Raw genomic sequence first — 16,261 nt, 5'->3', positions numbered from 1 at the left:
TTAGCTCAGGCTGCCACAGCAAAATGCCACCAGCTGGGGGATGTTAAACAGCAGTAATCAATTTGCTCTCAGTTCTGGAGGCTGGGAAGTCTGAGATTGGGATGCCAGCATGGTGGGGTTCTGTTGAGAGCTCTCTTCCTGGCTTGCAGATCTCTGCCTACTTGCTGTGTCATAATGCAGAGCGAGAGAGAGAGAGAGAGAGAGAGAGAGAGAGAGAGAGAGTGAGAGAGAGAGAGAGGGAGAGAGAGAGAGCTCTCTGGTGTCCCTTAAAAGGGCACTGATCCCATCGTAAAGGCCCCCCCCCCATGATCTCATCTAACCCTAATTACCTCCCAAAGGCCCCATCTCCAAATACCATCACATTGGAGGTTAGGAATTCAGCATATAAATGGGGGGGGCACAATTCAGTCCAAAGCGTTCCACCACTGGCCCCCAAATTCACGTCCTTCTTGAATGTAAACTACATTCATTCCATCCCAACAGGCTCCAAACTCTTAACTCCTTCCAGCATCAACTCTAAAGCCTGAAGTCCAAAGTCTTCTCTAAATATCACCTAAATCACATATGGATGAGACTCGAGGTATGATTCATCTTGAGGCAACATTCCTCTCCAGCTGTGAACCTGTGAGAAGAGATAAGTGCATCTGAAATACAGTGATGAGACAGGCACAGGCTAGACATTCCCATTCCACTGGGCAGAAATAGGAAAGAAGGAAAGGGAGGCAGGTCCCAAGGAGTCCAAAACCTAGCAAGGCAGATTTCATGAGTTCTTAAGGCTCTAGAAGAATCCTCTCTGGTTCAGTGCTCTGCCCTCCAGGTCCATTGGGGTGGCAGCATCACCCCCACGGCTCAACAGGGCAGCCCGATCCCTTTGTTGGACAGGGCACCAGGCAGTAAGCTCTCTGTGAGGGCCCCATCCCACCCTTTCAAGCCCAGGTGGAAGCAACCTTGCCTCCTGAGCCTGTGCACTCTGGCTGTACTAGGAGTGGCAGCCCTGATGATCCCTGAACTGCCTTTGGGGTCCTTGAAAGATAGTGCATGTTCACAGCTGCACTATCTATGGCCAGTCCCATAGAACTGAAGAGATCTGACAGCCTTCCTTCATCTCTTCTCACCTTCTCTGTCCCCTTTATTGCAGCTGGCAGTGTCTCCACTAGTGCGGTCCCATCTCCATGCCAGGCTTCTGCAGAGAAAGCTGATCAAGTCCACAAGTTCTCTGCAAAATAAGTTTCTTTCTCTCTCTCTCTCTCTCTCTATTTTTTTTTTTTTTTTTCTATATGAAGAGTCTGAGAATCCTCCAAATCTTCAAGTTCTGGCTCCTTTTGGCCGAACAATTCCCTCTTCAATTCATCTCTTTCCTTTCTCATTTCACTCGAAGGAATCAGGGGAAACCAAGCTGCTCCTTCAACACTTTGCTTAGAAATCTCCTCAGCTGAATGCATGATTTCATCACTTGCAACTTCTGTCTTCCACAAAACACCAGAACAACAGTTCAGCCAAGTTCTTTGCCATTTTGCCTTCGCTCCAGCTTCCAATAACATGTTCCTCTTTCCTCCTGAGACCTCACCAGAATCTCCCTTAACATCCATATTTCTAGCGCACACCTCAACCCTCTTCTAACCTCTCCCCACTACCCAGTTCCAAAGCTGCTGCCACAATTTTAGGTATTTGTTACAGCAGTACCTCTTCTCAGTACTAAAACCTGTCTTCCTCAGCTCAGGCTGCCAGAACAAAATGCCACAGACTGTGGATGGGCTTAAACAACAGAAGTGAATTTCCTCACAGTTCTGGAGGTTGGAAGTCTGAGATCTGGGTGCCAGCATGGCAGGGTTCTGGTGAGAGCCCTCTTCTGGGCTGCAGACAGTGACTTCTCACTGTGTCCTCACTTGGAGGAGAGAAAGCAAGCTAGCTCTCTGGTGTCTTCTTATAAAGACATCAATCCCATCATGGGGCCTCCACCTCATGACCTCATCAAAACCTAATCACTTTCCAAAGGGCACAACTCCTAATACCATCCCATTGGGGGTGAGGGCTTCGACATATGAATTGGGTGGAGGGCACAATTCATTCCAGAGCAGGTACCAGTGTGTAAGAACGAGGAGAGACAGAGGAGGGTCAGAGAGGTAAAAGGAGCTCTGGGAGATTGTGGAGAGCCCTTGGAGGGGCCTCAGAGGTGAGTCTAACATAGAGTGAGGGAAGAAGTCTCCTCCCCACAGTAGTAAGAGGTCAGACAGATAACTGTGGTGATCGTGGTTTAGACCAACTGTTCTGGAAACACTGAGAAGTAGAACATTGATTTCCACTGGGAGTTGAGGGAGCCTCACCAAGCTCAACTTTCAAACTTGGCCTGGAAGGTAGGGTGGAGATGGGGAGATGGGGCAGTGAGGGGGGAACAGATGTGGAGGTGGGAAACGCAGGACATGGGACTGGAGCAGAGGGACCTGGTGAATCTGGGGTAAAGGTGCTGGATTTGGGCAAAGGGGATGGAAGAGAAGTAGTAGGGCTGGTGGGAATCAAGATGCAAGACTGGAAGAGGGAAGAGGGAGGGAGGGAAGAGGGCCAAGGAGATGTCTCAGACCTCAGACCACCTGCAGGGGCTGAGACAGGCTCCAGTGCTGGGGAATGGAGAGTGAATCTGGAATCACAAAGCCTCAGGTTCCTACGAGCATTAGATGGGAAGAATAACACCACCACACTGTCTTGAAGCCTCAGGATCTTATGAAGTCTTATCATCTTAGGGCAGCTGAATTATAGACTCTCAGAGATTTAGGTTTTTTGAATCACAGAAATTTTGAATCATAAGTTGCTTGAGTGTCAAAATCCTGGCCAGTTCCCCTCCTGGTAATGATAATCCGCACTCCGTGTTCAGTGCTTTGCACGTATTATGTACTTTTGTCTCCATAACAACCCTGGGAAGTGGAAACTTGTTTTGCCTGATTTTCCAGATGAAGAAACCCAGGCTTGGTGAGTATAAGTCATTGCTGAAGGTCAGACACCTTGCAATCAACGTGACCAGGACTCAGCCCAGATCTCTTGGCTTCTAAAGCCCATGCCCCAGCCTCTATGTTAGTTTGCCTCCTGTGAGGCTTTTCTGCTGAGTGCTCACCCATCCTCTGTGTACACCTCCAGTGACAGGGAGCTCATTACCCCTCCCCAGATCCACCCATCATTCCCAACTGTGGACACATCTCTCCTTCACAGGGCACACACTGTTTGGTCTTAAATCTGTACTGGGAAATGCCACAGAAGAAGACAACCTTCACCTGGGACTCTTGTAGGGAGAGAGAGCAGCTACCCGAGGTGGGTCAGTGCTCACACAGGAGCGGGGAGTCTTGGGTTAGGGTAGCCCCAGCTGCAGCCCCTCCCCCACCTCCATGAAAGAGAAGGGAATTTTTCCTGAGGGAGGGAATCAGTAGGAGACATTGGGAACAGGACCTCTCAAAGACAAATGAAGAGGGAGCCCAGAACGTTGGGAAGGTCATGTGGTTACAGGGGTGGAGGGGATGCAGAGCAGGGGGTGCACAACACAGAAATCCAATTTTACTCCAGAGGTCAGAGCATGGGGCCCAATAAGATTGGAAATGTGTGCTGTGCCTTTATTTTCTCAGCTCTTCTCTCTGAAAACTTATTCTGCAAAATGTGCCTTGTGTCATCCATACTCCCAGATGGCTTTCTAAGTGAAGCTGTTTGTTAAGTGGGAGAAGAAAAAGGGGAGATTGATCAAGAGGGAAGAACAGGCAGAGCCACTGCAGGCCCCAGGGCAGGAGACATTGCAGGAACAGCGAGTGGGAGGGCCAGGCAGGGAGACAGGACTTGAGGCTCAGCTGAGTCACATGACCAGAGATCCACTGTATGCCCAGCTCTAGGTGAGCATTTTGGACTCACTGTCCCAGTACCTCCTCACACAACCTGTGTACCAGGTCCCATGACTCTCTTAGTCCATTCAGGCTGCTATAACAAAGTACGATAGACTGGGTGCCTTACAAACAACAGACATCTATTTCTCACAGTTCCGGAGGCTGCAAGTCCAAGATCAGACTGCCAGCATGGTCATGTTCTGGTGAGAGCCCTCTTCTGGGTTGCAGACAGCCTCCTTATTGTATTCTCACATAGAGAAGAGAGAGTGAGCTAGCTTTCTGGTCTTCTTATGAGGGCACTAATCCCATTCATGAGGGCTCCACCCTCATGACCTAATTATTTCCCAATGGCCCCACCTCCAAATATCATCACATTGGAGATTAGATTTCAACACATAAATTTTGGAAATACACAATCATTCAGTCCATAATGATGACCATCCTCATTGTACAGATGAGAAGCTCAGCGAGGTGCAGATACTTGCCCACAGTCACACAGCAAGTGAGAGGCAGACTTAAGATTCAAGTTCAGTACTATCTGACTCCATAGTCTTGGCTTATAGCCAGGCTATCACATAGCCTCAGGCTGACAGAGTCTGAGTCTCTGGGCAAGAGGTCCAGGTATCTGTATTTTTTAAAGCTCCATACCACCTCGGGACATTCTAATGCACAACCAAGGTTAGGAAACCCTGAGCTGCCCCAACTTCCTTACTGTCAAGATGGAGAAATCAAGACGCCCCCGTAAGGGGCAGCACTTGCATAGGGTCACACTGCAGGTCAGAGGGTCTAGAACCCACACCCACACTCCAGTGAATGTTCGAGGTAAGTATTACGGAGCTGATCACTGGAGATGGATGAGGAGATAAGCTTGGCTGTGATCCCACATCACAGGCAGACCAGTGGGAGTGTCTGTGTTGGATTCCGTTTCCACCTCAACTTTTGGAGGCCTCTTTTTTCCCCTCCTCCTTCTTCACTGCAGCCCACGCCCTCTAAGCCGGGCCTTGAGGAGCCATGATGGATCACCGCTGTCCCTGGCCGCAGATGGCTCCTCCACTGCCTGACGCCAGCTGCCCCAGCCCAGTGTCTACAGCAGGGGCTCAGTGAATGATTATGGATGAGAAGAAGGGAGTGTCTGGGGCTTCTGAGATAAGGATGTCACAGGAGAAAGCAGAGCAGCTTCCTCTCAAGGCAGCCCAACTCCAGGCCCTGCATCGTGTCCTTCCAAGCTTCAAATCAAATATGTTACACCAAATGAGGGGGCTCAAGAACATCTCAACCAATAAATAATACTGGGAAATGGCAGGCATCTCATACTCACAAACAGGAGCTTTGTCTCTCCAGAGACAGTGGGCAAGTACCTGCACCTCTCTGAGCTTCTCATCTGTGCAATGAAGATGGTCATTGCTATGGACTGAATGTTTGTGTCCTCCCAAAATTTATATGTTGAAATCTAATCCCCAATGTGATGGTATTTAGAGATGAGGCTGTTGGGAGGTAATTAAGTCATGAGGGTGGAGCCCTCTTGAATGGGATTAGTGCCCTCGTAAGAAGATCTGCCCCATTCCCCAGAGGGGCAGAGCAAGACAATGTGTGAGGCCACAGCCACAGGCCATCAAGGTGGAGGAAGAAGAGGAGAATGCAGCAGGCTTGTTGCTGCTGACCAGGCCAGGAGCCTCAGAGCTCTCACGGTCTGCGCCACAGAGCTTCCTCCTCCCTGGGGTTTTCTAACCCAGAAAAGCCCTCGGAAACCCTGAGAGGCCCCATCTCCTTCATCACTCTCCCAAAGTTGAGTTAAGTCACTCCTGTCCCCATTCATTCACCACACATACCAAGGCCCACTGTGTGCCCGCCCTGCACCTGGGACACATCTGTGACCGAGGCAGCCCCGTCCCTGCCTTGTCACCTGGGGGTCACGATCGAACAGGGGAGACGGAAGCAGGTAAGTGCACAGGTGAGGAAGCACAGCTGTGCTGAGGGCTGTGCTTGGTGCTCACAGCTGCAGAGCAAGAAGTGGAGGGGAGACCCTGGGCAGAGGGGACAAGGGTGCAGAGGGCCCTGAGGTGGGGAGAGCTGGGGGTGCTTCTCTGCAGAGGGAGGTCCTGGGTTCCCAGCTCAGAGCAGCCCCATCAGTGAGCCTGAAAGGATGCTCTGATCCCATTTCCTGTTTCTAAAACAGTTAGTTCTCTGCCCCAGGCTGCCCCTCACCCACACAAGTGGTACTGGCCCCTCCCAAGAGCCAGGCTGATCCCGCCCACAAGGCGGCTGTGCCCTTCAGACCCCTGTGCTTCCTCCCGCTGACCACTGCCTGCTGACCTTCTCCTTCTCCCCTTTCCCAGCCTCCCCTGCAGCCTGAGGCCCCCACAAGACCCCCCACTCCTTTGGATGTTGAGGGTCCCCTGGGGGTCCGTGAGGACTGCATTGTATTTGACACCATGTCAAAAGGCTGCTGGCATCTCCCAGACCCCTTTGGGGACAGTGTCCTGGTCTGTAACTGGGCATCTGTAACTGGGTATCATAATCACCCCTCACAGGGCGGCCAGAGCTGGGGAAGGCATGCAAATCCTGACACTGCGCTCTGCTAGGGAGGCCCACGGAGTGGAAGGAATGTCACCTTGTGAACCCACAAGGACTTTGAGGGGAAGACATCCTGTCCCATGAAGTCCTTCCTCAGGCAGATAGGCCTCTACTCACCCATCCTCTGGTCCCAGACACCAAGCCTCCCTGGACCGGGACTATGTAACTGGACTGTGGTCAGAGCCCAGGAGCATGTTCTGGAAGCCCTGGTAGCGGCAAGTTGAGTGGAGGCAGGACACAGCAGAGGGGGCGTGTGCTCCAGTCAAATCCATTTTCTCTCTAATGCTGGTCCTGATGCTGCCTCTGGTCCTGGGTGTGGACAGGCCATAACTGTGTGAAAACTCCAGAGAACAGGAGTCGGCCAGGAATCCAACAGCCCTGGGGGCATCTGATCATGCTGCTAAGAACCATAACCAACCACTGCATGTTGGACCCTGGGCCAGGCTCACGTTGGGCATCGTCTCTAGAATCCTCCAAAGCCTCTGGAGGAACACACTGTTATTGATCCCATTTTCGAGATGAAGAGGCTGAGGCTCTGAGAGCTGCCATTGCCTGCTTTCCCCTCACCTCTGAGTGTACCCGCCAGCCACCAGATTTGCTGACCAGCACTGCCTCACTCAGGCTGCAGCCCCTCTGCTCGTGTTCAAGGATGACCTGTCCCATTTACAGAGTAGTTGCAGAGGCGAGTGTCAGCAGTGAAGGGGCACTGGGTCCTCCTGGACCAGCCTTGCTGAAGGCTCACATCAGCTCAGGGATGCATGGAGGAAATTGCTCCAAGGACAGCGAAGTGAAGGGAGGACCCATGAGCCTGGAGCAGGGTGACACTGCCCATGGCCTACAATCAGGTGGAGGTCAGCCCTGCTGGGGTTGGGGGCTTGGGGACAGAAGGCTTTCAGCATGGACTCCGAGGACATCAACTACTGGATTTGGAATGGATTCGAGCTAGTCCAATATTTAGAATTGTGAGGTCAGTCCGGAGAAGAAGGATGCCTGTGAGGGAAGACAGCCAGAGGGAAGCTGAGCCCAGGGATGGAGCCTCAGGGACGGGTCGGGACACAGGGGCTTCAGCACCTGGGTCAGCCACATCTCACCCAAAGTGAGACTCTCCCTTAGACTGTGTATTAATAATAATAACCCAAACAAACACTTCTGCAGCATTTACATGTGCTCAGTGCTATTCTAAGCACTTTATACACATGAATGTGTTAAATTCTCACAACTTTATGAACCAAGAAGCATCATTATTCCAATGTTACAGAGGGGGAGGCTGAGGCACAGAGAGGTTTAGTCACTTGCTTGGGGTCACACAGCTTCTGAGTGGCACAGCCAAGATTTAAATTCCAGGCTTACTGACTCCTCTACTGCACTGCAGTGAAATGCAGCAAGAAGCAAATAACTACATCGAAGCGAATGCTGGCAAAGGCTGGGATTGGGAGTATGACATGTTCAAATTGTCCTTTATAAAGTGCACTTTGGTAGTTCAGGCTTCAACAGATAGTCACTGGACACCTACTGGGTGTCAGGCCCTGTTCTGGGCACTAGAAGGGCTAGAGGGAGGGAGAACAGCTGGGGAGCTATTGCAACAGGTGCATAAGTGGAGACCCAGAGGAGGAGAGGGGCCAGGTCATGCACCCAGCAGGTGAGGGCAGGTGGGGCAGAACCAGCTCCTCTGACTCCCTGCCCGAGCTGCCCTCCCCAGGCTACCTCTGTCCTTGTTGTCAGGCTTCCAGACACCCGGGGATGTGATTCGATGATCGTGTAGCTGGGAAGAAGGCCAGGGCTGTGAGTGGTGCAGTGGGCACCCTTGTGGGCTGCTGGGGGGCATCCATCGGGACAACTTTCAGGAAGATGGTTGGATGACCAAGACCCCGAGTCTGAGAAACACGGCTGCTCTGGATGCCATGATTCTGCAGCAGGAACCTGTCCTGAGGATGCGGTCACGGACTCAGCACATGGGTCTCTGAATGTTCATCAAAGCCTGATGTGCATAAGAGAAAAGCCTGAAATCCTCCAAGTGGCTGGCAGGCGAGGATGGTGAGGTAAATTATGGTGCATCTAAATGAGGTAAATTGCGAAGCTATTAACATCATGCTTTTGAGGAATTTTCAGTGATGTGGGAAAATGCTGATGATAGAATGGTAAGAAAGAGAATTGACTACGGAGCATGTCCCAATTGCATAATATTTCAGTGTGTGCAGAGAGAAGGCAATGATGATGATGATGATGAAGAAGAAGACAGTGTTGACAATGATGATGATCATGATGCTGATGGTGGTGGTGACAATGCTGATTGTGATGGTGGTGGTGGTGATGGTGAGGATGAAGGCTGCTATTTACTGAGCACTTGCTATGTCCCTGGCTTTCCTTCCATTAGCTTGTAACCACGCTGAGTGGTGAGAACCCTTATAGTCCTCATTTTACAGATGAGGAAAATGAGGCACAGAGAGGTTAAGTAACTTGCCAAAGGTCACACAGCTCACCAGGGTTTGAGCCCAGGTCTGGCAGCCTCCAAAACTCCCCTCTATACTCTCTACTACTGGCTGTATCTGCCAGGCTGGAAGCAGCGCGTGAGGAGGCCATGAAAGGAGTCCCAGGAGCTTTATGGAGGGAGGCTAGGGTAGTTACAGATCACTCCTCCTTTCAGAAGTTGGTGTCATTTTCTACACCATTTACACAGTGACTCAGGACCTGCTCAAGAGAAGTGGTGATGGGGCTTGGACCAGGTCCACAGCTTTTACCTCCCAAACTCCTCCCTCTGTTGTGAGTGTCTGGATGGGTCTGGGGGCTGAGGCTCAGGCTTGGAGCAGCATGGTCAGAGGCCTCAGTACTTCTGGGCTGCTCTGGGGCTGCGTGGATGATGCACAGAGCTCCCCTGTGATTTCATCTGCCCAGGCTCTCCGGGGGCAGACCCAGCGACTCCACTCGGCTGAGTGTGTCCCTGCAGAGTCCTTGAGTTTATCCAGGTGTCTCCCCTCCAGGCCATAGCAGTTGGAGCCAGGTAGGGACAGATGTTGGTGGTTGCCTGGTAACCCGCACTTTCGCATCCACCATCTTCGGAGAAAGACGAACACCAGAGCAGCAGGATCCGGGAACCATCACTCAAGAGCTCCTGGGATGCAGAAGCTGCAATTCCTTCCCTGATTCATGATGATTTATTGAATTATTTCCCTGAGCACTAATTTCTGCTAAACACTCCCACCCTCACCACATCACCTCAATACTCCCTGCATCTCCTGTGCCAAACCCAGGCCTCGCGGGAACTCAGCAGCAGGCAGACGGGTGGGCTCTCCACCCAGGACACGTGCACATTCACACACCAGAAGAGGAATTGCACGAGGCCACCTGGATTATCCTTCCCCCACTGAATATGCAAATACCTCATCGGCTGCTTGTGTTGATGGATCAAGATGTTCTCCCAAATGTGAGGCAGCGGCCGAGCAGAGCAGAGAAATGAGGCTGCCCAGAAGGAGGAAGAAGGAATCAGGCATTCCTCCCTCTACCCCCACTCCTCACTGCCAGCGCTCTGTGGTCCACACCTCCCTCCTGGGGGTGCTCAGACCTGGAAGCTTTCATTCAGGCTGTGCTGATGTTTTGCCAGCGAGAGACTAGATGTCCAGGCTTCTTTCCCAACAGGATCTGGTGTGGCCAAACCCCCATCTTGTGGCTGTCAGCCCGGACCACGTGGGTTCACAGACTCTGGAAACAGGGGGAATATCCATTGACGCTGTGTGTGCATTTTTCCTTTACAGAATATATTTCCTTCCCATTCTCCACAGCCCCTGGTGCCTCAGGAATTAGTCAACCGTCCATATCCGCAGGTTCCACATCCATGGATTCAACCAACCGTGCACTGGTCAAAAATATTTTTTAAAAAATTCTGGAAAGTTACAAAAAGCAAAACTTGAATTTGCTGTGCACCAGCAGCTATGTACATAGGATTTACATTGTGTTTATAGTGATTTACATAGCATTTACATTGTATTAGGTATTATACGTAATCGAGAGATGATTTAAAGTGTATGGGAGGATGTGCATAAGTCATATGCAAATAATACGCCATTTTATATAAGGACTTGAGCATTCTTGGATTTTGGTGTCTGCTAGGGCTGAGGGGGTCCTGGAGCTGATCCCCCTCAGATACTGGAGGGCAACTGTATTAGTCCCACTTAACAAATGAGAAAACTGAGTCACAAAGAAGTAAGCTGTTCCCGAATTAGTTAAGAAAACAGAGCCGAGCTCATGTTTGACGGACCCCAAATCACTGCCTCGACCTGAGAGAAGAATCCAAACTCTCTGGAAAGAGCAGACAGGAGGGGTGTACATGCGGGGCCAGGCAAAGGTTTTCCGAGCAAATCTACGTCCCAGCCAACGCCTGCATCTCCTCCCTCTAAGAGCCCTGAGATACCCTCCCTCCTGAAGCTGCCCATCCCACCGGTGACGACTCTGACGCTGTGAAAAACCCCTCCTTTCACTGTGTTGAAATGCATTCACTCATTCATTCACTCGTTCATGTTGAACACCTCCTGTGTGCCAGACACACTTCTCAGCCCCAAATACACAGCAGTGAACGTGGTAGACATGCCATGAAGGAGGGGAAAAGCAGCCAGTGAAAGGTGCTGGGGTGGAGTATTCATGCTGGGCCACTCTGGCCACCACCAGGGACCATCCACGCCTTTGTCTAAGCCCTGCTGCTCGGCTCACAAGCTAGGAGGCCACCACCCTCCGACTCCATAAGCTCGTCTGCTCCGAGAGTCTCATCCACCTCCCAGGCTCCTCCAGCATCCCATGGGGTCTTGGCCAGCAGGTGGGCGCTACGGGGACTTCCGTTGGGCCACCGTGGCCACCACAAAGGGCAGCGTCTCTGTGGCTTCCTGCCAACCTGGGTTCTACCTTCCCTTCCTGGGGCCACAAGCTGAGCATTTGAAACTTAATTCATTTTGCAATTAAAATGTGCTGAGGACAGGTGATCCAATTAATTTACATAAACATGTTCAGGAATAAGGTGTTCCAGCCTTCAGCGCATCCTTAAAGGGTTTCTGCTATTTCTCCACATGTCAATCTGGCTGCTCACACAGCTTGACAGAGAATTCTTCATTCCGCCTTCCTTTCTGGGGTCTCTCGTGTGGTTCACTGGGTCCTGCCGATGGTTCTAGTTTAGGAGTAACGTAATTTTCTCTGTTTTATTGACAAAGAGACAGAGGGTCAGGGAGGTGCAGTGACCCACCCAAGGTGCACAGCGAGTCTGGGGCAGAGGAGGGACTCCAATCTCCGGCTCCTCCAGTTCTGACCTCACTGCTCTTCCTGTCCCACCGTGGGTTTAGAAGACAGAAAAGTCTGAGCTCAAAGACAGCATAAGTCCTTTCGCCAAACAAAGCAGCCTGGTGTACCTAGCTCCCATTCTATGCCAGTTCCACACCAGGCCCTCAACTTGTATCACCGCATCCAACCTTCATAACAGCCTTCCCAGGGGGCGTCATGTTCCAGTTTTATGGATGAGGAAACTGAGGGTCAGAGAAGCTCAGTAACCTGGCTGAGGCTGCACAGCAGAGGGTTAGAGCCTTGGCCTCCTCTGGCTTCTGGGCAACGTGTTCTTCCCAGCACCTGTAGGTGCGGGTTAAGAAAAAGCCTGAAATCACTGAGAGAGGGAAAATATGCCTTTATCCAAATAAGTGGAACAAACTTTTTGAACACAATGTGCCTGGAAACATTTTAACACTGTGTCTACAGGTCTATGCTGGGTACTTTGTCTTTTTTTTTCATTTGATCCTCACGACAGCCATTTAAGATACATGTTATCATTCCCATTTTACAGAGGAGAAAACTGAGATGCAGGGAAATCAATGAACACACTCAGAATCAGAAAGCAAGCAAGTGAAGGAAGCAGAATTGGGACCCAGGTCTTCCCGATCCAACAGCTCCTTCAGCCCAGGGAAGTACCTGTTCTGTGGTTCCTGTGGTGACAGTGCACCCCCTCACTCACGGAGACCCCCTCGTCCAGGGACAGGGGGAGGTGGGGAAGACAAGCCACAGCTTGTTGTGTATTCTTGGTGCAGGCTTGGATCCTAGCACTGCTGCTTCCCAGGGATGTTGCCCGTGCAAGTTACCCACCTCTCTGGGTCTCTCAGCCAGTTTTCCTGGCTGTAAAATGGGTTCAGGAGAGAATCTTCTTGTAAATACAGGATGCTTTGTTAGAATGAGTGAGGAGGCAAAGTTCCGTCTCTGCCCTTGTTGGTTTTCTACATGGCACGTACCTCACTGCTTCACTCTTTCACTTAATTGTTTATTTGAGGGGTTTTTACCCCATCTCCTTCACCTAGACATGAGCCCCATGAAGGTAGGACCACATCTGTTGATTCACTTGTCTTCCCAGGTCTCAGCCTGGGGCCAGGCCCATAGTAGGTGCTCAATGAAATGTTGTGAATGAATGAGTGGATGTGTAAACTCCCTGGCACACAGTAGGTGCTCAGCCAGCAGTGGACATTTGTCTGTATTCTCTGAATCCCTCAGAAACCTGCACACACCCCAGGTGACCTTCCACTTGACTCTCCTGGCCTCTCTCCCTACCCTGTTTCCCCTTCACCCTCAGCAAGCCTCCTGCCCCACCCAGGGGAGCGTTTAAAAGCAGCCACAGGACACTGGCCAGTGTCCCCGAGTTTGTTTACAAGTTGCTGAAGTGAGTCCTGAGCACTGCAGAGGCCCCATTATCAGGCCATTCTTTACTCTTCTGGTGACCCTGCGGCCCAAGCTTACACAGGGGCCCTGGATAGAGCCTGGACTCAAGGTCTGGCCTGTCTAACATACTCCCATCTACCTGGACACAGCCACCTCCTTGTGGTCTGAGGCCACACCTGGGGGCCTCCACTGCAGCCCACCCTTTTCCCCTGACAGTCCCTTCTCTTCTCCAAGAAGAACACCCAGGACCTTTACTTGGCACCCCATGCTCCCCCCCATCCCAACCTGGCTTCTCATCAATCCCCTCACACCCCATCCCTCTCTCCTATGCACCCAATGTTCGGCTCCCTCTGGCTGTGTGGGGTCCTGAACTGAACACGTTCAGACTTTTATTCAGCATCCACTGTGTGGCCAGCACCTACACTTGAGTTGCCTACCCCTGAGGGAGCATCCTCCCCCTTAACCCTGAGGTGCCCAAAGTCTCAGAGTCTTGCAAGGTCTTCCCATTCCTCAAACACACCAAGCACATTTCTGCCTTAGGACCTTTGCACTTCCTGCTCCCTCCGTCTGGAAGTCTTTTCTCTCACATATATGAATGACTTGTATGTTGACTGGGTGTCTGGGCAAGATGATAATGTAGGTCCCTAAAATCCTATGATTCTGACATCTGACATTAGGTTTTATAGTTTAAGATTCTATTAAAGAGTCTAAAACTCAGTAACATAAGATTCTAACTTTTGATAATTTCCAGGTTCTAAGATGCTGAGATTCTCATGAATGACTCTGCCACTGGAGAAAAACCCATCAGAATCTCCCATCAGCTAGGAGTGGGTTTTCCCTCTTCCTGGGTTCCCCACTCAGCCCTGTAAGGCACCACGGGAATGTAGTTCTTGTGGCTTAGACACAGTAAATCTATTCTGCATTTTTAGCACCATATGCTCACCTTGTCTCATAGTTTGGTCTTCTGCATAAATATTAGAAGATGATGAATCTTTGCAGATTTTCTGTGTGTAGAGGACCTACGTCTTCCGGGAAAGGATTTTGATGCCAGGAACTGTTCTTGCACTCACTGCAAGGCAGACTGGTGCTGGGCCACAACGAGCCCAGAAGAGGGACAAGCGTTCCTGTTTTTGAAGAAGGGACTAAGCAGGGCCCTTTGTCTGCAGAGGCTACAGGCTGTGGTGGGGAGACGCCAGCAGGGCACTTCCCTTCAGGTTGGGGCCGTACATTTTGAAAGCAAAGAACTAGCTTGCGTTGGAGATATTACTTCCCCATTTTAAAGAAGAGAAAACCGTAAACCAGACAGCTTTTGCAAGTTGCCCGGAGCTGCAGACATAGCTAGAAGATAGCAGTTAGGTAAATTTTAACCCCTCTCCAGGCTGTAAAGCTCATCTAGAGGGAGTTCAGGAGAAGCCATTCAGAAGCTGAAGCTGTAAATGTGCCCACTCCCCTCATCAATGCCAATTACACCTTCCTACAAACACTCTTCTTTATGTCACATAAGCACATCATTCCCATTTAATCAATCCGTAATGTTAATTAAACGTGGGTTGATTATCAAGGGATGCATTTAGGCACCATGTAATTAACTCACAATAACACAGGAGGCAAACATGGGATCTCATGAATACAGTAACCTTGCAAGCATCATGTGAAGCTCTTCTTTGCAGCCCTTGCACTTTGAGCCTTAAACACTATTGCCCAGTTCTAATCTATCAGCAAACCATACAAAATTGATGGAAAATTTAACTTAATTGCCCACAGTGAGAGGTGAATTTGACTCAGGCCAAGGGTTCTGTGGTGCGGCTTAGGTGAGCCTGGAATGAGGAAGAACTCTGTAAAGGAAGAACCAGCCACACAGAACCCTCTGGGGTCATTGTACCACAAATGGCGCTCATGGGATCTCCGTCCCAGCCAGAGTTCAGGCCATCCTTGCTCACCTGCTCATCTGCACTGTGGCCCCAGCTTGCCATCTTGCTGGCTCCAATCTGCCCTCTGCCCTAGCCACGTGATTGTTATAAACTCATAACCTCCTGAAGACCTGCCATGGCTCTCTATTCCCTAAAAATGCCTTTGCCTGGCATTCAAGCCCTTCACGATGAGGACTCACCCCTCTCTCCATCCCTTCTCCCTTCTCGTACCACACTTGGCTCTGGCCACACTGAGTTATTGTACCAATTTCCTGCACTGAGGTCTGCCAGGCCTACAGGCTTTTGCTCGTCTCTGCTCTTTTGCCCTCCCCTTGTCATTCCCCTGGCCAGTTCATGTTCACCATTAAACCCAACTTGCTTTACCTCCTCCAGGAAGCCTTCCCAGATAACCCCAAACTGTTCCTTCTTTTAGGACTTGAATCAGTTATCTATTACCACGGTTAGATTGCCTAACACAAATCATAGAACCTCATTGACTAACGTCAAACACATTTCTGCTCACTTCTTTGGGATCAGCTGTGGGTTGGCTAGGTAGCCTGATGATCTTGGCTGACTCACAAAAAAGCCTAGGGGAGAGGTGTTCATGGTTGTTGGCTGATCAATGTAGGCTGACCTTGACTGGGGTGACCAGAGCAACCTGGCTCTGCTCCACATGTCTCGCATCCTCTAGAAGGTCAGTCCAGGCATGCTCTCATAGCAATGGTAGAGACGCAAGAGGCAGCCTCAGCACACAGCCTGGATCTGTATCACAGTAGCTTTCACATCTGCTGACATCCCCCTGCCAAAAGCAAGCCATATGGGGGAGCCATATGCTTTCTGTCAAGGGATGGGACAGGCGCCCATCCACAATGGAAGGGCGCTACAAAGTTACATGGCAAAGGGTGCTGAGGCAGAGAAGGAATGAGGAACGGGGGCCAGCAACACACTCTACCACGGAGCATTGTGCAGGCGTCTTTCAGAGCTCTCAAGACACTGCAAAGTAGCGACATCTTAAATTTTTTTAAACAGCTTCACGCAGTACGGTTGACGTACAACAAACTGTGCATATTTCATGCATCAATTTTGATGAATTTGACATATGTATATACCCATGAAATCACCACCATAATCAAGATACTAAACATGCCTGTCTTAATCCTTTTGCGCTGCTATAACAAAAATACCACAGACAAGTGGCTTTAACAACAAACATTTATTTCTCACCTTCTGGAGACTGGACAGTCCAAG

The 16,261-nt window shown here is 50.6% G+C and overlaps 1 pseudogene across 1 annotated transcript in view; it reads left to right on the top strand.

Moving 5' to 3' along the window:
• Positions 1–8,642: 8,642 nt before the first annotated feature.
• Positions 8,643–16,261, top strand: part of LOC309833693 (eukaryotic translation initiation factor 4E transporter-like) — a 52,720-nt pseudogene continuing 45,101 nt past the window's right edge. The window contains exon 1 of the transcript in view: positions 8,643–8,744. The product of the transcript in view is annotated as a eukaryotic translation initiation factor 4E transporter-like (transcript). The remainder of the gene's footprint in view (positions 8,745–16,261) is intronic.

Source organism: Grampus griseus (assembly GCF_964374135.1).
Source record: "Grampus griseus genome assembly, chromosome: 1".
NCBI classification, from domain to species: Eukaryota; Metazoa; Chordata; class Mammalia; order Artiodactyla; family Delphinidae; genus Grampus; species Grampus griseus.
The sequence above is the reverse complement of the archived record's forward strand: the minus strand, read 5'-3'. Positions and strand labels throughout refer to the sequence as shown.